Below are 25,000 nucleotides of genomic sequence, written 5' to 3'. Positions count from 1 at the left end.
GGAGAGGAAGTGAATAGACAGATGACAAACTAGACGAAGCGCACTTGTTTGTCAGTGTAATCCCATTGGAGAAATGGACAGTTGATCTACGGCTCTAAATATAAAAAGGGTGTTCACGAACGAGATTAACCAAAAGCATCAGCAATTTGAGTAATAGTGTGTCGCTTTTCCAACCATTTCCATAATTGCATTGGCTGGGGATAGAGAGATGAGAGAGTGTGCGAATGTTGAAGGAAGGAGGGTTAGGGAGGAAAGGGGTGGGTGCATATATATAAGCTGGCATCATTAAATGATATATGGTGTTTGAAGGTATTTTCCTAAGCTGCAATGGCTTTGATGATAGAAATGTCAGCGGTACATTACGATATCTCTGTGTTGGCAGAAGGAGAACGTAGAGAATTCGTAATCAGATTTAGTGCCATCAACTTTTATTCAAAGGCCTGTGTGTTGATAGAGATAGATCTAGAATACAGATAATTCCTGGTCATATTTAGTGTCATCGACTGTGAGTGCTATGCTGGTGTTTCTGTAATGATATAATAGAATATGGAGAATTGGTAATCACATTTGGATGTCATCGAATATACGACGGGCCAGCTTACAGAGAAAACGCACGACGGCTAATTCATTAGTTCAAGACGTGTTTTGGTAAAACAGCATGACATAGACTGTAGACTGTAAGAAATGTTTTTGTCCGACGAAAGCACACTGGCATGCGCTGATCACATGAACAAAGGTGTTCAAACACGTGCAGATATATTGAACGAAAGAATCGGTTGCTGCCTGTGCAAAATCAGAGGCATATGGGCCGGGAACTTTGTTGTTGTTGCTGAATACAAATGTGTGGTATCTTATTGTAACAGGGGAGGCTACCGCTCCTTTCTCGGTAGACTCTACACCCGAGTTGTTGGCCTTTAAGTCAACACCGGTGGATTGTGGAATTCTGTTTGTGATGGGGTCTGGTGGTTTCCGATTGTCTGCATGTTCATGGAAACCTTCGGGTTTGCATAACAGTTTTTATAGGGCTAATAAATTAGCCCTAACATTTTCAATCCTGTTTGATTGCACTTCGCCTCCCGAGGTGATCGTAGTGTTTCGGCACTCGGTTACATCTGGCGCTGCGAGCAGGGATGGGACTCGGCATAATATGTTCAGGTGATGGCATAATATGACCACTGAACATTTTCGTGCTGTTCGAATTCTGCGAACTTGAGATGGACAGTGGTCCCCCGGTTCGAAACTTCGGGACGAAGTTCATTCAAACGGGGACGATTGTGACAGGGGAGGCTACCGCTCCTTTCACTGCAGACTCTGCACCCGAGTTGCTGGCCTTTAAGTCAACACCGATGGATTGTGGAATTCTGTTTGTGATGGGGTCTGGTGGTTTTCGATTGTCTGTATGTTCATGGAAACCTTCGGGTTTGCATACTAGTTTTTATAGGGCTAAGGAATTGGCCCTAACATTTTCAATTCTGTTTGATTGCACTTCGCCTCCCGAGGTGATTGTAGTGTTTCGGCACTCGGTTACATCTGGCAATGCGAGTAGGATGGGACTCGGCATGATATGTTCAGGTGATGGCATAATTATTATATGACCACTGAACATTTTCGTGCTGTTCCCATTCTGCGCACTTGGGATGGACAGTGGTCCCCCGGTTCGGAACTTCGGGACGAAGTTCATTCAAACGGGGGCGATTGTGACAGGGGAGGCTACCGCTCCTTTGACAGCAGACTCTACACCCGAGTTGTTGGCCTTTAAGTCAACACCGGTGGATTGTGGAATTCTGTTTGTGATGGAGTCTGGTGGTTTCCGATTGTCTGTATGTTCATGGAAACCATCGGGTTTGCATAACAGTTTTTATAGGGCTAAGATATTAGCCCTAACATTTTCAATCCTGTTTGATTGCACTTCGCCTCCCGAGGTGATCGTAGTGTTTTGGCACTCGGTTGCATTATCGAGCCCAAAGTTTGTAGTTTGATGAGATACGTACAGTGTCTTAGAAAACACAAATGGACATACAGAAAGACAGATGGACGGGTACATGGGCAGACAAACACACATGCACGCACGCACACACGAACACAAACACGTGATCAAACAAGCACACACCCTGCACACACACTCACACACACACACACACACACACACACACACACACACACACACACACACACACACACACACACACACACATACACAACAATAATAGTTTTAATTAAAAGACAAAAATTGCGTCAGAATATACACAAACCGCTATTTTGAGTCTTTACAAAAAAGACGCCAGACTTCCTGCAACCCACCATTCAAACCAAAGCACACCATCTTTGTGGCCCTTGTGCGTCCGATCAAACTCAGACAAGGACCAAGCGCCAAATATTGTCTTTGGTCTCTCCCGCCAATCACAGTCACGGACTTCACGTGCATAATCCTGAATCCAGGTCAGCAGACAGCGAAAGAAAGCAAGGTCCGGAGCAAGGATCAATGTTGTTTTACCATGGCGCTGGTCGGAAACAACTGTTCAGCTTCCCAAAGTCAGGAATCGATATATTGCCAATTCTGGACTGCCCTGCCCGTCCACAAAGACGAGATTATAAGACCAAGACGATCGAAAAATAGGACATTCTTAATCTTGAAAGAATGACAATGAGTATGATAAATGATAGTACTATAGATAGTTAGAAGAGTTTATTTTCCCTATGCACACTGTATAATAGTTAGGGGGATTTATTTGAGCTGAATTGAATGTTTTGCATGCGTACCAAACGGAAATTTGGGAAGAACTTTTTCGGATCGAATGTGTCCCTTTAAAACACCAAGCAAAAAACAAAAAACGTTCAATGAATAAACGGAGAAGAGGTCAAGAAGAAGCAGAAAGAAAAGAAGTTAGTCGGGTTCATAGCACTCGACTGCAAATCATTAAAAGTCTTTAAACGATCATTAGGAGTTTTGCACCAGGGATGAATGTCCCTAGGAAGATGTAAATCTGCATTCATGTGATGCAGAAATTGATCGTTTTAGACCGAAAAAATGCTTTTTTCACTGGTTTCATCGATTCTCGTGAAGGATTCTGTCTTTGTGATTTTCATTATGAAATGTGATTAGCTCAGAAGCAGCTGCTAAAGTAAGTTAAAAGGTTGAAAGCATACCACAGCCATGAGCTTTGATGAAGTTCATGCCTCAATATTCTTCAGAGAAAAAAAAAATTGCCTTTATAATATGGTGGGAATTAATTTCTTGTTGACTAGCTTGTCTGTTGCTATTGTCGCGGTCGTCGCTATTGTTGTTGTTGTTGTTGTTGTTGTTGTTGTTGATGTTGTTGTTGTTGTAGTAGACGATGTCTTTGGTACCTTCGTGTGGCGCAAGACAAAGAGCATGTGAACAACTCAAATTTGAATTACAAAGGTACCCTTTGTGTCCTTGTCTCAAAGACAAACACAAAATATAAAATAAATCAACTTAATTATCTCCCAAAGCAGCGGTTCTGGCAAAAAATCTGGTTGGCACAGGTGTGCTTGATGTCTTTTTTTGTCCAGTCCGTCGCTAAACAAATACCATAAAGAGTAGTCACTCTATCCATCACTGTATTCCTCCGCGGGATGTGTCCCGTGGGATATAAGAGAGATATCACCCGCCAGCCTAGGGTGTACACAGCATCCTTTTATTGCACTCTGGCGGGTCATTCGTCATCTGGGGACACAGGTAAAAACTTGCTGTAGGAAGCTCAGTCTGGTTTCCTGTCAGGAAGATTGGTGAACACTGAAGTGATCAAGATCCTCTTTCACTGGAATGATAATCAGTCGAGGAAGATTAGTTAGGGCAAAACTTCACAACCCATAAACAATAGGCGGTGTCACGAACTGAAAACTCTGCTGAACAATCCCACTCAATGCAGTAAATGCGCATGCGCCAATCTTGGACTTAAAAAATGCGACCCTTTGACCGAAAGAACCGTGGGTTAGGGTTAGGGTTAGGGTTAGGGTAAGGGTTAGGGTTAGGGTTAGGTTGTTCACGACCTGATTAATCTCCCCATGTTAGCGCATGCGCATTGACCGCATTGAGAGGGATTATTCAGGCAGAGTTTTCAGTTCGTGACAACGGCAGAGAACCAAACAGTTCTTCAGGCACACTGCACACTGACACACAAATTGAATAAAGGTTGTAACGCATGGAAAAAAGCAATTAAATGAAAGAATCGTATGATAAGCAGACACAAATGCAGCAAGACGAAGCATAACATTTGTCTGGATTAGACACATCTGCATGGACTCTGGACAACAAATAGAAACACACACAAAATCAGATCGTCAGTAGGTCTTTTGTTGTTGTTGCTAATTTGTATCAAAGCAAGCGTACATATCATTGTCTTTATCTTGCTCTTCTTGTTCTTGTTCTGCTTCTTGAAATAATCAAAACCATGAATCACCACCACCATTAGTGCTATCATTTCACCGGTCACCGCCGCAAACATGGCCATCAACAGAATCTTTCGTTGTGCTATTCACAGGCAACATACTGACACGCTGGTAAGCTGATTTAAAACGCAGCATGTGCAGTTTCAAATCTCTCATCTTCCTCCTTCTCCTCCTCCTCCTCTTTCTCCTCCTCCTCTCCTCCTCCTCCTCCTCATCATCATCATCATTATCATCCTCATCCTCATCATCGTCGTCGTCGTTGTCGTCGTCGTTGTAATAGTCATCGGCGCAAACTACTTCTGTTCTTGGTACTAAAGCAAACAATAGTATAAATATGTTCTAATGAATTGATTCAACAATTCACTATAGGAACTGCACAATCAGCTTCACCACCATCACTTACGGCAACGAGGACCTCGAGAAGACAGTATCATTTGTCTCTCTGTCCGGGCTGACACTATAGACTTTCTTTCTTTCTTTATTTGGTGTTTAACGTCGTTTTCAACCACGAAGGTTATATCGCGACGGGGAAAGGGGGGAGATGGGATAGAGCCACTTGTCAATTGTTTCTTGTTCACAAAAGCACTAATCAAAAATTTGCTCCAGGGGCTTGCAACGTAGTACATTTCTTACATACTGCTTGACTAAAATCTTTACAAAAATTGACTATAATCTATACAAGAAACACTTAACAAGGGTAAAAAGAGAAACAGAATCCGTTAGTCGCCTCTTACGACATGCTGGGGAGCATCGGGTAAATTCTTCCCCCTAACCCGCGGGGGGTGACAATATAGACGTGTGAGCGACAACAACAAGAAGAAGACTAGCAGCAGCAGTAACCCTTTTCTACAACCAACCATTAGTCGAACAAAAGATGTAACAACGACAACAACCCTTGTCCGCCATCAATCGTCACTGAAACAAAGGATGCGACAAAAAAGGCACAACACGACAAAACAGACAAACACTCCAATTAAGAGCCAGGAGACTTCCCAAGACAAATCCATCCGTCATTTTCAGCACTGGATTCGGGCGAGAAGCAACTTCGACATTTGGGAGAAAAGCTAATTAACAACTACCTTCCGGCAATCAGAGGGAGACAACTCGGAAGACGCGAGATTATCGGGAAGCGCGAGGTTGTGCCGCGAGAAAAAGGGGGAGACCATTTAATGGATCTGAGTCCTGTAGACGCGAGACGTCTTTTCGATTTTTCTAGACGGAGAGAGAGCTTACAAACTGTCACAGTTAAATTCATCTTGTACATATCAAAGTGTGTTCGTTTATATACTTTTTGACAATAACGAGACACATATGTTTGAAGATTATTTCAAAGTGAAATGTTAAGAAAATGCTAAGACGAATCTGCAAAAATTCAAGGCAGTCTTTAAACACATTTACCATGAACAAGCATTGATCAATTTGATGTTTCCACATTAAAATTATTTCCTGCTCTTTGAAATATTTTGCCTCATCTGGTAATTGTTTTCTGAAATTCTTCCAGACGCAGTTTGTTTGGTCTGTGTCTCCGTTCCAGCCTGTTTGTTGTTGTTGTTGTTGTTGTTGTTGTTGTTGTTGTTGTTGTTGTTGTTTTTGTTGTTGTTGTTTTTGTTGTTGTTGTTGTTGTTGCTTCTGTGACTGGATGTGCTCCTGTTGCTATTGTTTGTGTTGCCGTTCCTGTCTTCGTCGTTATTGGCGTTGGCGTGGTCTTCACAGTTGTCGTCGTCGTTGTTGTTGTCGTCTGGTTGTCGCTGCCATCGCTGTCGTTATTGTTGTATTTTACACATAATTAATGGGCATGAGAATTTAATGAACGAATCTCCATCCATAACCATTTTCACCCCATGTTTCCTGTTGTTGCTGTTCACTTAGTTTACGAATTACTAAAGCCCCACGAAAGGTATATCGCTCATATTAACGCTTAACATAAACAAAAGCCAAACAATGTTTTTTAAACAGACGTTGTACTGGCGTCCATTGCTGTTTGTCTTGTCCTCATTGCTGTTTGTGTTGCAGGGCTAGAGTGACAAAGTCTAGAGAGTTCCGTAACAACAGAAACTGGTGCTGCAACAAACAGTACAATAATTATAAACTTTCATTTCCAACACAATAGGGTTGCGCTTCAACGAATTACTGAAAACCCAAACAAACCACGAACATTTTGTTCACAAAAGCAAAACCTTCAGGACAGAGTAAACTTAGTTATCCCCCTTGTGTCGATGATGAGTTATTATTTGTCTCCCTTGTCTTGGCTAAAAACTAAGGACGGTGAAGCGAACGGGTTCTGGGCAAACAGATCGGCGAGCTTCCAGAACATTAATAATGCGTGAAGTAAACATCCTGGCATGATTACCCTCACGACCTGCTAGGTTTCTCCCCCTCCTAAAATGTAGGTGTGTTGGACACATACTTGGTATGATACTAGTACTTCGACACCGCAAAAGTGTATAAGCCTTTGAATTGACCGCAGAGAGTGGCAGACACATGTCTCGTGACTTCTTCTTTGTGTATCGCAATAAGCAAACCCCAAACAAAAGCTCAACAAATATAACCACATGCAAGCGTGAATGCACGTATGTATGTGTGTGCGTAAGTGTTCGTTAAGTGTTCGTCTGTCTGTCTGTCTGTGTGTCTGTGTGTCTGTCTGTCTGGCTACCTGGCTGGCTGTATGTCTTTCTGTCTTTCTGCCTGTGTGTCTGTCTGTCTGTCTGCCTTTTGTCTGTGAATGTCAAGGTATACGTCTGTGTCTGAGAGATGGGAATTCTCTCGATGTAACTCATCTCATGATGACAGAAGCTATGAAATTTTAATCAGCGCTGAAAACTCGAGAGGACACGCTGCCTCAGAAACCAGAAAAACCACGAAAAGCGAACACATTCTGACACTTATTTTCTGAAGGATTTTAAAGATACAGTCATTTCCGCCTATACACGATCATATGTTTACAACCACAGATTTGTCCAGACTTTTACATATAATAAAAGTATCCTCTCGCTTGAAAGAATAACACACACACACACACACAGACAGAAAAAAATAATGGCATGTTTGAAGATTATTTCAAAGTGAAATGTCAAGAAAATGCTAAGACGAATCTGCGAAAACTCAAGGCAGTCTCTAAACACATTTACAATGAACAAGCATTGATGTTTCCACATTAAAATTATTTCCTGTTTTTTAAAATATTTTGCCTCATCTGGTAATTGTTTTTTTTCTTCTCTCTCTCTCTCTCTCTCTCTCTCTCTCTCTCTCTCTCTCTCTCTCTCTCTCTCTCTCTCTCTCTCTCTCTCTCTCTCTCTCTCTCTCTCTCTCTTTTCGCAGAATATAAATTTCTTGCTGAATTGATTTTCCAACTGACCATGATCTCAATCTGCCAAATCAATTTATTCAACAACAACAACAACAACAACAACAACAACAATTCAAAAAAATCCTCTACATATAGCAAGATGCCAGAATGATAATTTTTCAAATGTGAAATGATGCTCTTATTCTTATCAAATAATGCTCTTATGAAATCCTTTGTATACATATTATGGTGGACATGATTTCTTACACGTGAAGAAATGTAAATGCACTTTTCTAATTTTACAATATGTCGAGAGAAAAAACCTTGTTACTTATTTATTTATTCTTTTTACATTTAGTCAAGTTTTGACTAAATGTTTTAACATAGAGGGGGAATCGAGACGAGGGTCGTGGTGTATGTGTGTCTGTGTGTGTGTGTGTGTGTGTGTGTGTGTGTGTGTGTGTGTGTGTGTGTGTGTGTGTGTGTGTGTGTGTGTGTGTGTGTGTGTGTGTGTGTGTAGAGCGGTTCAGACAAAACTACTGTACCGATCTTTATGAAATTTGACATGAGAGTTCCTGGGAATGATATCCCCAGACTTTTTTGGATTTTTTCGATAAATACCTTTGATGACGTCATATCCGGCTTTTTGTAAAAGTTGAGGAGGCCCTGTCACACCCTCATTTTGCAATCAAATTGATTGAAATTTTGGCAAAGCAATCTTCGACGGAGGCCGGACTTTGGTATTGCATTTCAGCTTGGTGGCTTAAAAATTAATTAATGAATTTGGTCATTAAAAATCAGAAATTTGTCATAAATGTTTTTTTTAAAACGATCCAAAAACAATTTAATTTTATTCTTAGTCTTTTTCTGATTCCAAAAACAAATACATATGTTATATTTGGATTACAAACAAGCTCTGAAAATTAAAAATATGAAAATTATGAATAAAATTAATTGTCCGAAATCGATTTAGAAACAATTTCATCTTATTCCTTGTCCGTTCCTGATTCCAAAAACATATAGATATGATATGTTTGGATTAAAAACAAACTCAGTACGCTAAAAAGAATAGAGATACAGCTACAGAAAAGCGTGTTATCCTGCTCAGCGCGACCATTACCGCACTATTCTGGCTTGTCGATTTCACTGCCTTTGCCACGAGCGGTGGACTGACGAAACTACGAGTATGCGATCTTGGTGAAAAAATGCAGTTCGTTCAGTTTCATTCTGTGAGTTCGACAGCTTGACTAAGTAAAGGTTACATGCCGAGTCTCAGTGATTATTAAAAATAATGGTCGAAGTTAGCGGATCATGAAAAATGCGAGCTTTAGCGAGCTTTTTCATGACCGCGAACTGAGACCATTATTTTTTATAATCACTGAGACGAGGTGTGTAACCTCTTTATTCCTCCTTTCTTCAGTTATTCAAAGAAAAGAGGAGTTTTTTTGCGAAAGTTTGATCGAATCCTATTCTCTCAACCAGTCAACCTGCGCAGGCGATCGATTAATGCGCGGTTGTATAGTTCCGTGCAAATCATTCCATTCTGTTAACACTTCTTGTCAGTTTTCCTATTTCGGGCTAAAATCAAGTACACAGATATGCTGTTATTCTGCTGTGGCGGCAAAGGCAGATATTGTGTGTTCTGTATATGTTTTGGTATCGCTTAGGATAATGTTTTTCGTCAAATGGGACTAGCAGACGAACTTTTGCACCCGTGTTCCAACGTTAAAAACTGTATGAAGTTCAGTTTTCTGGGGAAAATAGTGTATGAAACCCCTTTATGTTGTTTAAATTGATGAGATGTGTGCATTTGGTTGCGTGTGATCTGTTTATTAAATGAAATATTGTTGAAAACTGACCGTCGGATTGCAGTCTGTTGTCGAAGGAACTGAGTGAAAAGAAGGGGAACTACTCTTGTCGCTAGACAAAGTATGAGTTACTTGCCTTGGGAAATTGCTTGTGATGAACGGTTTGAGCACGGCAGATCTAGATTCAGAAAACAACCGAACTCATGGATTTTATATGGAGATTCATGTGTTCAGGCCTGTAGTTGTTAATTTAAATGCGGTATGTTTGTATTGTTTGCTCCAGAGATGTATACTTCGTACATTAGAGCGTTCGGAACTTTTCAGTCGCAAAAAGTAGTACCGAAACAGAACAACCTCTCAACCCATTGCACTATCGAGGATTCAGGCTGTTGCTGGGTCGTTATTTGTTTGGTTGCTGGGTCATTATCGAAAAATAACTACCCCTACAAGTTTACAGAGGTAAAGAAGCAGAGGGGGGAATAAATGTTGTTATTTCGCCTTACGCAACTTGTTTTTGTTTTCGTTCCTCAACGGTTTCTTGTGATACCTTTGTGCACACTGTAACGTCCTTGGTGTTCGTTCCTTCTCTTGGTTTTTTCTTTCGCTTAGTTTTTAAGCGAGTAAAGTGTCGTGTTTTAATTATCTTGTTGATGTTGTTGTTTTTGTTGTTGTTGTTGGTGTTGTTGTTGTTGGTGGTGTTGTTTTTGTTGTTGTTGTTGTTAGTGTTGTTGTTATTGTTGTTGTGGTGGTGGTGGTGGTTGTTGTTGATGGTGTTGTTTTTCTTGTTTTTGTTCTTGTTCTTGTATTGTAGTTGTTTTTGTTGCTTCTGCTTCTGTGACTGGTTCTGCTCCTGTTGCTGTTGTTGTTGTCGCCGTTGCTGTCGTTGTTGTCGTTGTCGTCGTCTTTACAGTTGTCTTCGTTGTTGTTGTCGTCGTCGTTGTTGGTGTCGTCCTGTTGTAGCCGCCATCGGTGTCGTTATTGTTGTATTTTACACTTACCAAATGGGCCAGAGAATTTTATGAACGGATCTCCATCCATAACCATTTTCACCTCCCACACACACACACCCGCAGAGCATATAAAAGATATGTCCCAGTGTGCATAAAGTGCCATTTGTAAGATAACCTCTGGATGCAAGTCTGTCATTTGAAATCAAACATTAATAGTAAAAAAACATCTAAAACATTTTTTGTCGTTTGGGTCAATAATGTGTACTTTCCCCTCATTCCCCCGATTCCCTCCCTTCTCTTCATCCCCCACCGCCCTCAAACATTCCACCCCACAGCTCACTACAAACAAAAAGATAAATGTGAAAAACATACTTGTCATTTGAATCAACTATATTTCCCCCTTCTCTTGTTTTTCTCCCCCTCCCCTCCCCCCTCTCTCTCTCTCTCTCTCTCTCTCTCTCTCTCTCTCTCTCTCTCTCTCTCTCTCTCTCTCTCTCTTCTTTTGCCTACTCTCCTCTAACCGCCCTACCCTTCACCCTTTTCTATATTCTCCGAAAGTTCCTTCAAAACTAAAACTTCAACGTGAATATTTAGATAGAATAGTGTTGTCCTGGGGTCAACAGTACTCCTCCCTTCTCCTCCCTTTCTCCAGCTACTTGCCACAAATCTAATTTACACCCCAGCCCCCCCCCCCCCCCCACACACACACACTACTAACTAATTAAGAAACGAACGTGAAAATTCAAACATTTTTTGCATAAGGGACAAACCAATGTTTCTTTCTTCCCTCGTTCTTTGTCTATATACTTTCCTTTAAACTGCTTCACGCCTGCAACTCCTCCACCCTTTTGCATCCTCCACCCTCTCCCCCCTCCCCCCTCACAGCCCTTCCGCCTCCGCTGCTCATTGCAAACAAACTATGCAACGTTAAAATAAAGTTTGATCAATCTGGTAAACAGCAATCCCCCTGAAACACACACACACACACACACACACACACACACACACACTTCCTACTACCTTCTTTGCATCATTATAACCCCACTCCCACCACTCATGGGACGTTATTGGGAGAGTCAACGACATCACCCCATGCATTTTTGATGAGCGCCGCCGCAACCTCCTCGCATATAATAATCTCTTGGGCAATATTAGGCCGCAGTTACACGTCACAGCACAATCGCATTCAACTGGTTGTTTGGTATACGACATAGAACAAGAGGCGAAGCCTTCAAGGCTCACGTAAGAAATCGACAAACAGTAACACAAACTCAATCACTCCGTCACACATACACACACACACACACACACACACACACACACACACACACACACACACACACACACACACACACACACACACAGTAAGCATAGGTGACACTGTGCAAGAAAGCGAGACACTAGATCTAGATCTGTCTGTCTGCATGTAGCCTGTAACTTACAGGGACACGACTGCCAACTAGTCTCGGCCCGCTCAAAATAACAATGACCGAGACTTTCAGTAATTCCTTCGCGTGACGTCAGTCTAACCCTCTTACGCCATAATGTGACGTCTTCAAATGTTAAAGTTTCTACCACAGACATACACACGCACACACGCACACACGCACAGACAGACAAAGTTACGATCGCATAGGCTACACTTACGTGAGCCAAAAATAGGAATTCCACTGGCTGCGCGGAACACGATACAGTGAAACATAAAAACTCAACTGGTTGAGAGGAACAAAACGAAACACAATCAAGTTTAGTTGAATACAACTCAATGTAAGCATCACATCAGTTGCGTTGTGTAATACAACAACAAAAAGAATTTTCACGTAAAAGATGAAGGTGTTCATGTGATCGTTTAAATCATAATTAAGGTAATCATGTTGAATTGTGGTTTGGCGGGAGCACGCTGAAGCCAAAGCTGAAATGTAGTAATTAATCAACACTGTCGGTTTACGTTATTGCTATAAATGACAAAGAAAACGTTATAATCATTTTTTCCACATAAAAATGGTAGCCCCAGGTTTTGGCGCTGGCGTCATACTATTCTGACTGGCTGATATTGTATTGACTGAAAACTGTGTGCTGTATCCCGTTCCTCGGCGCATCAGGATGCGTGGCTGTCCCTAATTTTGGCCGGCATTGGCGCGTTTTTGGCGCAGTTGTTGCATGACTCTAGCGATGTCCGTTTGTCGTCATACTGTACTCTCTGTAATTGCTACTGTCAATTAGCCTTCTGCTTCTTCCTCTGCCCTTCAGTCACCCCCTCCCCTGCCCCTGCCCCTCTCCCATGCGTGATCTCTAATTTCAATCTATTTGTGTATCTGTGTCCAGGGCTATCCCACACCATATCCCCCCCCTTTTCACTGGCCACAGACCGAAGTGTGTGTGTGTGTGTGTGTGTGTGTGTGTGTGTGTTTGTAGCTGTGTGTGTACGTGCGCGCGTGTGTGCGTGTGTGTGTGTGTCAGTGTGTGTGTGTTTGTAGGTGTGTGTGTGTGTACGTGCGCGCGTGCGTGCGTGCGCGTGCGTGCGCGTGTGTGTGTATGTGTGTGTGTGTCTGTGTGTGTGTGTGTGCGTGTTTGTGTGTGTGTGAGTGAGTGTGTGTGTGAGTGAGTGTGTGTGTGAGAGAGAGAGAGAGAGAGAGAGAGAGAGAGAGAGAGAGAAAGAGAGAGAGAGAGAGGAAGAGAGTGTTCGGAGAGGTTGGAGAGGGAGAGAGAAAGAGAGAGAATGAGAGAGAGACGAAGAGGGAAAGGTAGAAAGAGAGAGAAGAAAGGAGAGAGAAAGAGAGGAAGGGTGGGGGGAGATAGAGCGAGAGATAGAGAGAGCAAGAGAGAGACAGTGAGAGAAAGAGAGAGGGAGATATAGAGGGAGATAGAGGGAGAACTAGAGAGAGAGAGAGAAAGAGAAGAGAGAGAGAGAGAGAGAGAGAGAGAGAGAGAGAGAGAGAGAGAGAGAGAGAGAGAGAGAGAGAGAGAGAGAGAGAGAGAGAGAGAGAGAGAGAGAGTGTATAAGTTCGTGTAGGCCTACGTAGGCCTACATGCTACTCCCCATTGGAAAACAACAATTTATTTTAAAGGCCGAGGGCCGGGTATAAAAGCAGACTGGCGCGTGCCACGACCAGTTTGTGATTGGGTGCTTTGATGGAACGAGCTCTCGTTTGAACCAAGTTTTTGTAAAGTACGACGGCAGCAGTACAACAACAATCACAAAATTGTGCGAGTGATTACATCTGCATGAACACTACACATGTAGTTCAAAATTTTATCACAAACAACCTTCTAACATGCTTTTTCAGAAAAAAATTCTCACTCACCAAGTTTGAATTCAAAATCAAACGGCTGTCAGTCAACCAAAGTGGGCGGCGCCAATGATAGCCGTAGGCAACGTCCGAATCCTAAGAATAGTTCCTGCTGTAAGCACCCACCACCTGGAATACGTCATCCAGATGGCGTACGACCCCAACATTCCGGTCACTGGCGGCCACTGCCGCTGGAGCTGATACCTAACACCAACGTTCGTTGAGCACTGAGAAAGCACAGAGTTGACCGCTTTTTATATCCAGTGTTCATCTGAATTCTTCCTGCTACTTTTTGTCCGTTTTTATTTTTAATTTGTGAACATAATATTTTGTTTTGTTTTGTTTTATGATTTTAGTGTTGAGATGACCATGAAAAGGAAATTTAAAATTGTTTTGAAAACATCAGGATCTACTTCTCAACCGAGACACACACACGAACATTCAGTTCAACCTTTTTGCACACATAAATGGAATGCAGGCATTTAAGAAAAACACGAGCGTTACAGGTCTTGACGACTTCTGTCTATTCCCACAAATGACCCATGTAGGCGGTGCAAGCTGGATTTGGGAACCATGTCCGTATAAGAGATATCACACAGTTCGGCATGATGTCGCGTTTGTCTCTATCTTTACTCCATACAAATTTCCTTCTGTGTGCGTCGAGCTCCAGTGCGCTTTCTTTCTTCACAATGTATTCAGGTAGATTCCAGACTCCTCGGTGGTAAAGCATTGCCCAGAATCTTCTGTACAGGTCTTTTCTGTACAGATGATTTTTCCGGTGTGGTTCAACATTTTCCATCGGCCACCATCCTTGACGAAAGTCCTCATGCGTCACACAGGGCTGTGCAAAACAAAACGGACACCTTTCTCGTCCCTCCAGCGCGGGAATATAAAAAGGCGGGTCCGGGTTGGCTGCACATTCCGATATTTGTGAATAACTAGTCGATCCCGCAGAATCAGTATCAACAGAAATATCAAAGTCAACATCACTTTGCTGGAAAAATGCCTCCAACCTGTCTAATTCATCCGACGAAAGTTCCACAGTCACAACGAATCTTTTTTTCTCAGCCATGATGAAAAACCTTTGTATGACCGAACGCTTGCTTCACGGCTTAGAATAACGGTTCCCTCCAAATTTTCTTCTCTTCGCCTGCAAGATTCGTCGACCAGCTGACCGTTTGGAAGAATCCAATTTGGATGGGTAAAGAAGCATCTCCATCATACCATGAATTGCACTTGCAAGGATGTCCAATGTAAGAGGCTCTACCCCACCCTTCACAATGGGATAACCCTTAGTGCCGGAAAACGATCAACCAACATGACATAGAGTTAAATATTCGCGCCAAATTCTTGACTAAGGACTTCCTAGTAAAATGTGTCTGGTCAACAGATTTAGCTCTGTAAACAGTAACTGAATTCAGGGGGTCCAGACGCATGCCAGCCCTGCCAAAGCATCTGCTGGCACTTTCTGTTACACAGTTGTGTCAACAAGATAACGGGACCTGCATGAGAAGAGTGTTGTGTACTGCAGAAATAATCTCACAGTGTGAAGAACAATAATACACTCCCAAGTGTACATGATGCAATAATATTATAGCTGTACTTTAAGCTATGTTATTACGTTTACATTCACTCCCCGGCATGTATTACTGTTCTGCATCAGTGTTACGCTTTTCCCGAGTAAAACAGAGATAGAGATAGAGAGAGAGAGAGAGAAGTCTGAAGTCTGAAGTCTGAATGTTTTAATGAGTAGGCCTTGGGCCCTTTTCATGGAGATGAGCACATCTCAAGTACCAGCATACAAATGCACATAGTAAACAAAAACAAGAACATATCCTACTCTTTATCTTTCGACACACGCACGCATACTTCAACACACTGAAGTAATCTGCATCATAAGAACACTGCATTTCACGTGCATTCCGAGAACCTGTTCTTGCATTCAAATCTCCAAACAAAATAAAAGGCAAATCACTAACATTTTCTATAAGATCCAAAATACACTCTTCCATGATAGACACACCATTTGAAATTTCAGTTTCGTTGTCTAGGCAGAGTTGGCTGGTGGTAGATATGTCCCTAGCAGTAATACATCACTCTCTAACCCCAGCAACTCTTTTCCTAATTTAATACAACGCAATTATCGTATTCTGTTTCTACTCTTTCGACGAAATGGCTAATTTCTTTTTTAACCAACAAAGCTACACCACCGGAGAGACGCCCGGTGACTGCGTCTGAAACTTTTAAACATGGAGAAAGAAACACATCATATAACGGAAAAATCAAGGACGGAAAGGTAACTGAAAACGTTTCAACTAGCAAGACAATATCAAACTTCTCAATGTAGGCTCTTATTTCACAGTCATAAACATTTCTCAACACTTCAATATTATATGTCATAAACTTGACAATCCGTCGACTAATGTCACAGTTGGCCCGGCCTACCCCTCATTCATTATACTTCGTGGCAGTATCGTTACCACGGCTCAAAGTGTCAGCTGTCGACCACAATCAACCACAGCCCTCGACCTTGTCCGTGGCCTGTCGGTCATCACGCCTTGCACGGGGTTTTCGGCATTACTTGGTTCTAGGGCATCATGAAAAACAACATCGCGTTCAAGCCTCGTGGGGTTTCCTTGTATTACCGTACTGAGAGGGAGTGAGGCGGTTGTGTTGTCGTCATCGATGACGGGTTCGATGGTGTCTTCCTGCGGGGAAGCCCCAAGGTCAGCCACCGGCGACTGGGGCAAGGCGTCTTGCGCGGGCGAAGGCTCCTCTGTCGTGACGTCTGAGCGCGCAGAAACTCGGGAGTCCCCTGACTCTGACGCTGGCTTGTCGTCCCCGTGAGGTGGTCGGTCCCTCTGGCACTCTGCTTCGCTGTCTGTGCCTGTTAGGCTGGGAGCTGACGGGATTTTGAAGGGGGACGGGGATTTGGAGGTGGGTGGGGATTTGGAGGGAGGTGGGGATTTAGGGGTGGGTTGGGGTTTGGAGCGGGGCAGGGATGGGAATTCCCTGGGCTCTAAAAGACCCGAAGGAGCGTCGTTCTGTCGTGGATGCGGGTGAGTGTCACGGTGTTGGTCCCAGCCGTGAAGCCTGGAATCCTGCCGCGCTGCATCACGGTACCTGCTTTGGTGCCTGTCGTAGTGCGTAGCTTCGTTGTGCCTGTCGTGGTTGGCAGCACGAGAGTGCCTGTCGTAGTTGGCAGCATCTGAGTACTCGTTCATGTACCTGTTGTTTTGGGCTGCGGCTGCGTAACTCCTGTGATGTTCCTTGTCGTTCTGGTGCCTGTGGCTGCGGCGAGATTGGAGCGGTCCGTCCACAACCAGCGTGTTGCCCCTGTAGTATGCATGGATCCCCCTGTCACGATGCTGTCGGATAATGCTTTGCTGTCTTGACGTCAGATCACATGCGACCCTCACAGCTTTCTTGTTCAACTTGTCTCTGCCTTTTGTTAAAATGTCCATTTTGTCTGACCATTTCGCCAACTTCGCTATCATAGGTTGCGGTCCTGATCTGTTCGTGTGAAGGCGATGTGCACGTACTATGTCGTCACGCGACCATTGTTTATCTGGTACTGTGTTGTGCAGCACGTTTATCAGGGCAGTGGCACACACGTCATAACTTTCTTTTCCACTTGTGTCAGTCTGGGGAACGTTGAAAAACTTTAGATTGTCTCTTCTGGAAAAGGCTTCTAGTGTATCAAGCTCGTCATCAACGGATCCGCGGAAATGTTCTAGTCTATCTTCCATTTCTCTCTGACTGTTTTCAAGAAAATCCATTCTGGATTGGATAAGACCTATCTGTTTAGTCACTGCTCGCAGAGAATCCTCCATGCGTCCTACTAGTCTGGTTGAAAGGTCAGCGAATCGTTCATCAAAATGGCGGAAAATTGTACCCTCCAACCTTGATGCGTGTTGCTCGTTTGTACTTAGAATCATCTTGTGGAGTCTTTCTTCAATGCCTTCTTGAATGCTATGCACTGGTCCCGGGTTTCTTTCAATGTCATTGGCACACATCAACACATGAAGTAAGATGACTGTCAACAACACACACTGTACTCTGGCCGTGCTCGACTTTCTCGTGAAACTGTTGATCATGGCTGCTGTCACTTTTACCCGTTTGCACATGAAGTTCAGAAAAACAGCACAAAATCCACCACAAATGGCACGGAACGCTATATTTTCCACCGGCATTCTAACTGTTGTAGTCTTGCATACACTTGTACTAACCTTGGTTGAACAAAACAGCAAGAAACTAGGAAAACTTGATGAACAAGCAGGAGCTTGGAAAAATGCGACCGGCCGGAAGCCTGAGATGTGCTCACTCAGCCACCAATCCCAGGAAAGAGGCTCCGCCTATACCCATGGGATTTCTGGCCTGTTGGACCTCGGCCTTTAAGGTCACCTCATCCCTCTCTATCTTCTTACCTCCTTCCCTCTCAGTCTCTGTCTCCCTCTTTCAACCCATGCCTCTCAACAGGCTCGCGTGCCTTCTGTTCACCCTAACTCCCCCGCCCCTCCCCCCCCCACCCTCCCGACACACACACACACCGAATTCCTCCAAACCTATTTGTTTTTGATATTCTGTCTGCATTTCAGCAAATGATGCCAAAGAGATCATAGAAAGATCATAACGGCGGGGAGAGGTTGCATTTTGACCAAAGACTGTGTTGATGCTGCTATGCAAAAAGTGCTTCTTCCGTTACATGCCAGTCGGACATTTGTATCACTGAGGTAGATTGGCAATGTAGTAATTAAAAGGACAGGAGATGTGGTGGTGGGGGGGGGGGGGGGGGTGGGGTCGTGGGTTAGGAGATGAGAGTACATTTCAAACAAACATGTTTAAAGAGAAGAAATAGGGAAGAAACATAATCAAATTAGCAAACGTGTCCGTAATTTGACGCCTGAAAGACAGAAAGAAAAAAAGAGTCAACAAAAAGAAAGAAATATACATGTGCAAGGGGTTACAAAGAAAGAAACAAAGAAAGAAAACAAAGGGGGAAAAACGACACAAATAGTCAAGACATAAAATCAACAACAACAACAAGAAAACAAGCTTGAAATGTTATGCCACCTGGTACACGGGTGCAGATGGGGGGGGGGGGGGGGGGATGAGAGGGGGGGGGAAGCATATTTACAATAATTATTTCTATTCATCGTTCTAAATACTATCAAAAGTCTAGGCACAGCAGCAGAAGTAGCAGTATTACAATCGTAAAAATAGTACAGTACGGCACGACAGAAGCAATTGACAACCTAGGCAACGACAAAAACACACAGAAAAACAAAAGAAAAAGCTTCAATCTGCATCAGGTAAGAGCAACAAAATAATTCAAAAACAGACATTGTGACACAGCAAAAATACAAACCGACAATCCAAGCAAAAATAAACCCTAGAGAGATAAACTGCTAAATAAAAAAAAATAAAAGAGAGAGAGAGAGAGAGAGAGAGAGAGAGAGAGAGAGAGAGAGAGAGAGAGAGAGAGAGAGAGAGAGAGAGAGAGAGAGAGAGAGAGAGAGAGAGAGAGAGAGAGAGAGAGAGAGAGAGAGAAGACACTGGCTTCAGGATTGAAAGGAAAGAGAGACAAAACCCGAACGGTGATTTGGACCGAGTTTGTAAAAACGTGCCAAACGCGTTGCCACGGCAGATGCACACAAAAAACAACCAAACACACAAAAGAAGAATACACAATACACATTCACAATAGGAAAAATGTCACACCTGATTCAGCAAAACAAACACACTGGCGAACTACCTGTTGAACCCATGTAACCTTGACAGTGCTCTATTGAGTCTTGCACGCGCGCTGGCGCGCCTCAACGCAAAGTCTCGGAATCTTGCGCGTGCCGCATTGAGACTTAGAGCAGACGACAATTTAACCAGTTGAATTGTGTGTTCCGCCGGACGGACGATTTCACGTGGAGATTGTGAGAGAGCGCTCGTTCTGCGGGAAAAGACGGACATCCAAGCGATAAGATTATTCCTGGTTTGTGTTTTGTGTGTCTATCCTCCAATTGGGTAAGTGAAAGTGAGAGAGAAAGGGAGAAAAACTGTGGAGCGTTCGCCGAGGGCTCAGCTGGAAAGCAAACATATCTGTGGAAGTGACACAACACGCGCATGCAGTGCGAGTCTTGCATGACAATGCGCAGGAATTCTGTGTAGTGAAGTTTCACGATCACAATATACGATCTCCTCATCTTCAGTCGATCTGATTCTTTGGTATGACACTGTGTGTGCGGTTTTCATTTTAGTTTCAATGTGCAGACGGATTCATTCTGAAAAATTATTATAACAAACAACAACAGAAGATCAGGGCCTAATTTTAACTTAGTCAGGTGTGTGCAAGCAGAAGAAGAGCATAACCAAAACAAACTCTTTGTTTGGAACGAGAGCTGAATATTCTTTCGGAAAAGTTTGTGGCCCTGGATTATGAAACAGATATTTGTGATGGCACACAACTGAACTTCACATCGATTTTCACCAAAACCTGAACCCATGACTGAAAATGCTGAAATTTGAAGGAACATCAAAAAGATTTCTGTGAATACCCGGACTGTCAGTGAACCGATGTTTGTTCTGAATTGAAACCAAACATCAAATCAAAATCTGAAGGATTTATGTTACAAAACGATCAACAGATACTTGAAACAGTGCTCAAATTCCAAATCATCTGAAATCTGGATTACCGTGCAGTGGTTATAACTCTACAGAAAAGAGAAACGTGTTGGACCCATGCTGAACTTCTGATAACATTTTCCTCAAATACATCACAGGTATTGATGAAAAAGTTCTGAACTTTCTGCGATACGAAGGATTGAAATTCAACCCCCAGGACCTGGAGATTGTCTTTTCAACGATTACGCTGTCACTGCCCAGTATAATGACTTTCACTCCAATCATCATCTTCATTCTACTCGAGGTAAGATTCGGTTGCAGTCTTTGTTGTGTTGCTATCAATCTTTAAACAGCTCTGCTTCCACTGCGGCTTTGCATGTGTACTCGTTATACTCTGAAGTTTTAATGACTGTGTGTTCTAGTTATGAATAATATGCTCTCTGGCATGGCGTTGGAGCATAAACATTTCATAACCTATATTATTCTCTGTCTGTCTCTGTGTCTCTGAGACTGTGTCTCTGTCTCTTTCTCTGTGTGTGTCTCTCTGTCTCTGTCTCTCTCTCACGCACGCAATTACGCACACACGCTTGCACGCACGCACACACACACACACACACACACACACACACACACACACACACAGATCGCTATTTCTCCCTCTCGCACCCCAACACCAATCCCAACTCTTTCCACCTCCAAACCTCATCTCCTCATCTCCTCATCTCCGCTTCTTGTGCTAGCGTGTTCGCGTGCGTTCCACACGCAAATACAGAGCAACTTCCATTTTTCCGCTGAAAGGAACCGAACGTGTTAAAACAGTTATTGGTTTGTCTCATTGCTGTGAAAGGAAAAAACAATTACTTTATTTCCGAGACACGTGATGTGGCTCACTTTCTTGGCATTTAAAACAACAGACTTTTTCTCAGTGGATGAATCGATCCAGTTCGCTGTGTTTCTATACTTGCTTTGTAGGTTAGATTGTGAGTCGGGGAACTCACCCCATGTCGCTCTTTGCGTTTTATCATTTTGAGTTAATAAAGAGAGAGAGAGAGAGAGAGAGAGAGAGAGAGAGAGAGAGAGAGAGAGAGAGAGAGAGACAGAGAGAGAGAGAGAGAGAGAGAGGGAGACAAATAGAAAGAAAGAGAGAGACAAATAGAAAGAAAGAGAGAGACAAATAGAGAGAGAGAGAAAGAGAGAGAGAGACAAATAGAGAGAAAGAGAGAGAGAGAGAGAGAGAGAGAGAGAGAGAGAGAGAGAGAGAGAGAGAGAGGGGGGGGAGAGAGAGAGAGACAGAGAGAGACAGAGAGAGTCAGAGAGAGAGAGTGAGTATAACTATGTCCAAATAATTGGTTGCACTATAACGACAACGCCGCCGCCGCCGACGACGACGATGACGATGACGATGACGATGATGATGATGATGATGATGATGATGATGATGATGATGATGATGATGATGATGATGATGATGATGATGATGATGATGATGATACTGCTATCGTTATGCTACTATTGCATCTGCCGCTGCCGTTGTCCTTGTGTTTCCGACGATCGTCACTTGATATATATCTATATATGTATACAAAACTGTTTTGTAAATTCATGAAGTAATTGTTATCATTTGCACAACATGTTTCAGCAAACAATTGATCAAATGAACGCCGAATACAAGAGAGATTTTTATTTATTTATCTGTGTTTTATGTGCCTTTTTGTTTTGTTTGATGCAGGCATATATAACATTATTGATAATATGTATTTTTGTGTGAAGACATAAAATCCACAGTATTTTCTATGGATATTAATGTGTTGTCACATTTCGCATTATAGCGTAAATTAATGTGCGTGGTTGTGGAATAAAATGCGAGGTTGAATTAACAAGCAAATAAAGACGACGTTTGATGCGAAATATTATTGCTTTCGTAAATATGTTACGAAGTTCGCTGAAAACTTGTTAATTAAATGTAGGCAGCTGTTTCAGAGAAAGCTTCAGTTTGTTTATTGTTTGTTCGTTCATGGGCTGAAACTCCCACGGCTTTTACGTGTATGACCGTTTTTATCCCGCCATTTAGGCAGCCATACGCCGCTTTCGGAGGAAGCATGCTGGGTATTTTCGTGTTTCTATAACCCACCGAACTCTGACATGGATTACAGGATCTTTTTCGTGCGCACTTGGTCTTGTGCTTGCGTGTACACACGGGGGGTGTTCTGACACCGAGGAGAGTCTGCACACAAAGTTGACTCTGAGAAATAAATCTCTCGCCGAACGTGGGGACGAACTCACGCTGACAGCGGCCAACTGGATACAAATCCAGCGCGCTACCGACTGAGCTACATCCCCGCCCTGAAAGCTTCAGTGTAACTTGTGTTAATTTCACACCGACTACGAAATGCATCATTATTGAAAATGATTTGTGTAGCCTCAAAAATGTTTTGTTTGTTTTGTTAACTTTGCGTGTTCGTGTTTTGTTTCGTATCTGTTGTTTTGTTTTGTTTTGTATCGTTTCATTTGTTTTGCATTCTGTTTTTGCTTTTGTCGTTTTGTTTTGTTTTGTTTTGTTTTGTTTTGTTTTGTGTCGATTTTGTTGTGTTTTTGTTCACGTGCAGCTAGAGAGGATGTGAAATCCGTCCTGAGATAATTTCGTGCATGAGACGAAAATGACTTGAGTCATGTAAAGATTAAAAACCTAGCAACACCTTACACTCAGAAAATTTCGAAAGATCATGAATCATCGTTAATTGTTAATGGCTACTTTCCTGTTTTAATTATAATTGTTCTTGACGTACGTTCAGTAAATATTTTAAAAGCGTGAATTTACTCAGTTCATCAACAGCAAACCTGCAAAAGCTAGGTCAGGTTGTACACATTTAAAAAAATAATTTTAAGACAAGTACGATATGAGATGTCTGTGAAAGACTTCATCATGTAATTTGGGTTTTACTAATGGCGGGGGAAGTCACTTTGAACAACAATATTATCATACTCTGGGTTTCTGATATATATCTCAATTGACACACTCATAAGTTATTACTTGTACGTGCGTGCGTGCGTGCGTGTGTGTGTGTGTGTGTGTGTGTTTACGCTCGCACCTGTTTTTGTGTAGAAGTCTTTGTGGAAATATTTACGCAACGTTTACACACACTCAAAAATGCTGAAGTAAATTAATACGCTGCTTTTCGGACAGGATAATGTGTCTACACATGATCATTTGTCGGTTATTCAACGCACGCACTGCATTTTGTGCTTACAATAAACAATGGCAGAACCAATTACAATTAAACGCTCGTTCGTGGGTTCATGGATTGTGTCGATCTATGATCATGAACATAGCGTTTGAGAAAGATGCCGATCTGCGCCTGTTTCTTTTACATAAAAACTTATTTGGCAGCTGTAGAAAACATAACTCTCTCATATGTGTCTCTGTCTCTATCTGTCTGTCTGTCTGTCTGTCTGCCTGTCTGTCTGTCTGTCTGTCTGTCTCTGCCTGTGTCTGTCTGTCTGTCTGTGTGTCTGTCTGTCTGTCTGTCTCTCTCTCTCTCTCTCTCTCTCTCTCTCTCTCTCTCTCTCTCTCTCTCTCTCTCTCTCTCTCTCTCTCTCTCTCCCTCTCTGGTTGTGAATTGATCACTGATTTTTTTTATTGAACATGATGTGATGAATTTGATTATTAAAGATACCGCTTGAAAATGAAATTTAGATTTTTATATTAATTGTTAATTTCCTCTGAAACAGGATTTCAAATAAGAACATCTTACAGCAAAAATATTGAGAAGAAGACGATGAAATCAAACCAGAACTATTGTTTGCCGCAAGGAAAGGTAGAACAACAGCAAGAACAACGACGACGACGACAAAATAAATAGAATAAGTCGAGCGAGCGTTTCTACACTACCGGGACTAGGGCTGATGGGGTCTATGTCGACCAAAAGAGTGGGATTCTCTGTAGGTGGAGTTCCTGTATGTGGATTCCCTGTATACAGGGAATACCACAGGGTGTAGTTCCTGTAGCGTTTCGCTGATATCGCTGAAAGTCACATGATGCTTAGCGACATCGGTGGAATTTGATGTTTTTCGATCTTTTTTTAAAATATTTTTTAGAAATTCGAGTATGGTTTGCAAGTTTTATTGAAAAACTCCACCCTGTGGGATTCCCTGTATAGAGGGAATCCCTCTACAGGAACTCCACCTTCAGGGAATCCCACTCTTTTTGTCGACATAGACCCCATCAGCGGGACTAAATTAATCACAAGCACGACAAATCGCTTGGTTAGTCTTATGAAGTCGAAACTAATCTTTGACACTTAAAGAATTGTTTCGCGATAAACATTCTCTAAAAACAACGAATACAAGAAGGTGCTTGAACTGCAATGCACAATACCACGCGATGTCTCCTGTTGGAGGAAATAATTGAGAAACTGTTGATATTAATGCGAACGCTCCTTTTCTATTAATCCAACGACTGTTTTCCTGCATCGAATTGCTGATTTGTGCACTGAGCGACTTTATTTCTGTGATTTTGTGAATGTTCTATTAATTTAACACACGCCCGTGACTGGTACACAAAAATTGCTCGTTGAAGTTATTGCCCATCAGCATTTGGTTTAAGACTTTTGAATAAATTTGAATAAGAAAAAAGGTGTA

Source organism: Littorina saxatilis, linkage group LG10 (genome assembly GCF_037325665.1).
Source record: "Littorina saxatilis isolate snail1 linkage group LG10, US_GU_Lsax_2.0, whole genome shotgun sequence".
Classification (NCBI taxonomy): Eukaryota; Metazoa; Mollusca; class Gastropoda; order Littorinimorpha; family Littorinidae; genus Littorina; species Littorina saxatilis.
The sequence above is the reverse complement of the archived record's forward strand: the minus strand, read 5'-3'. Positions refer to the sequence as shown.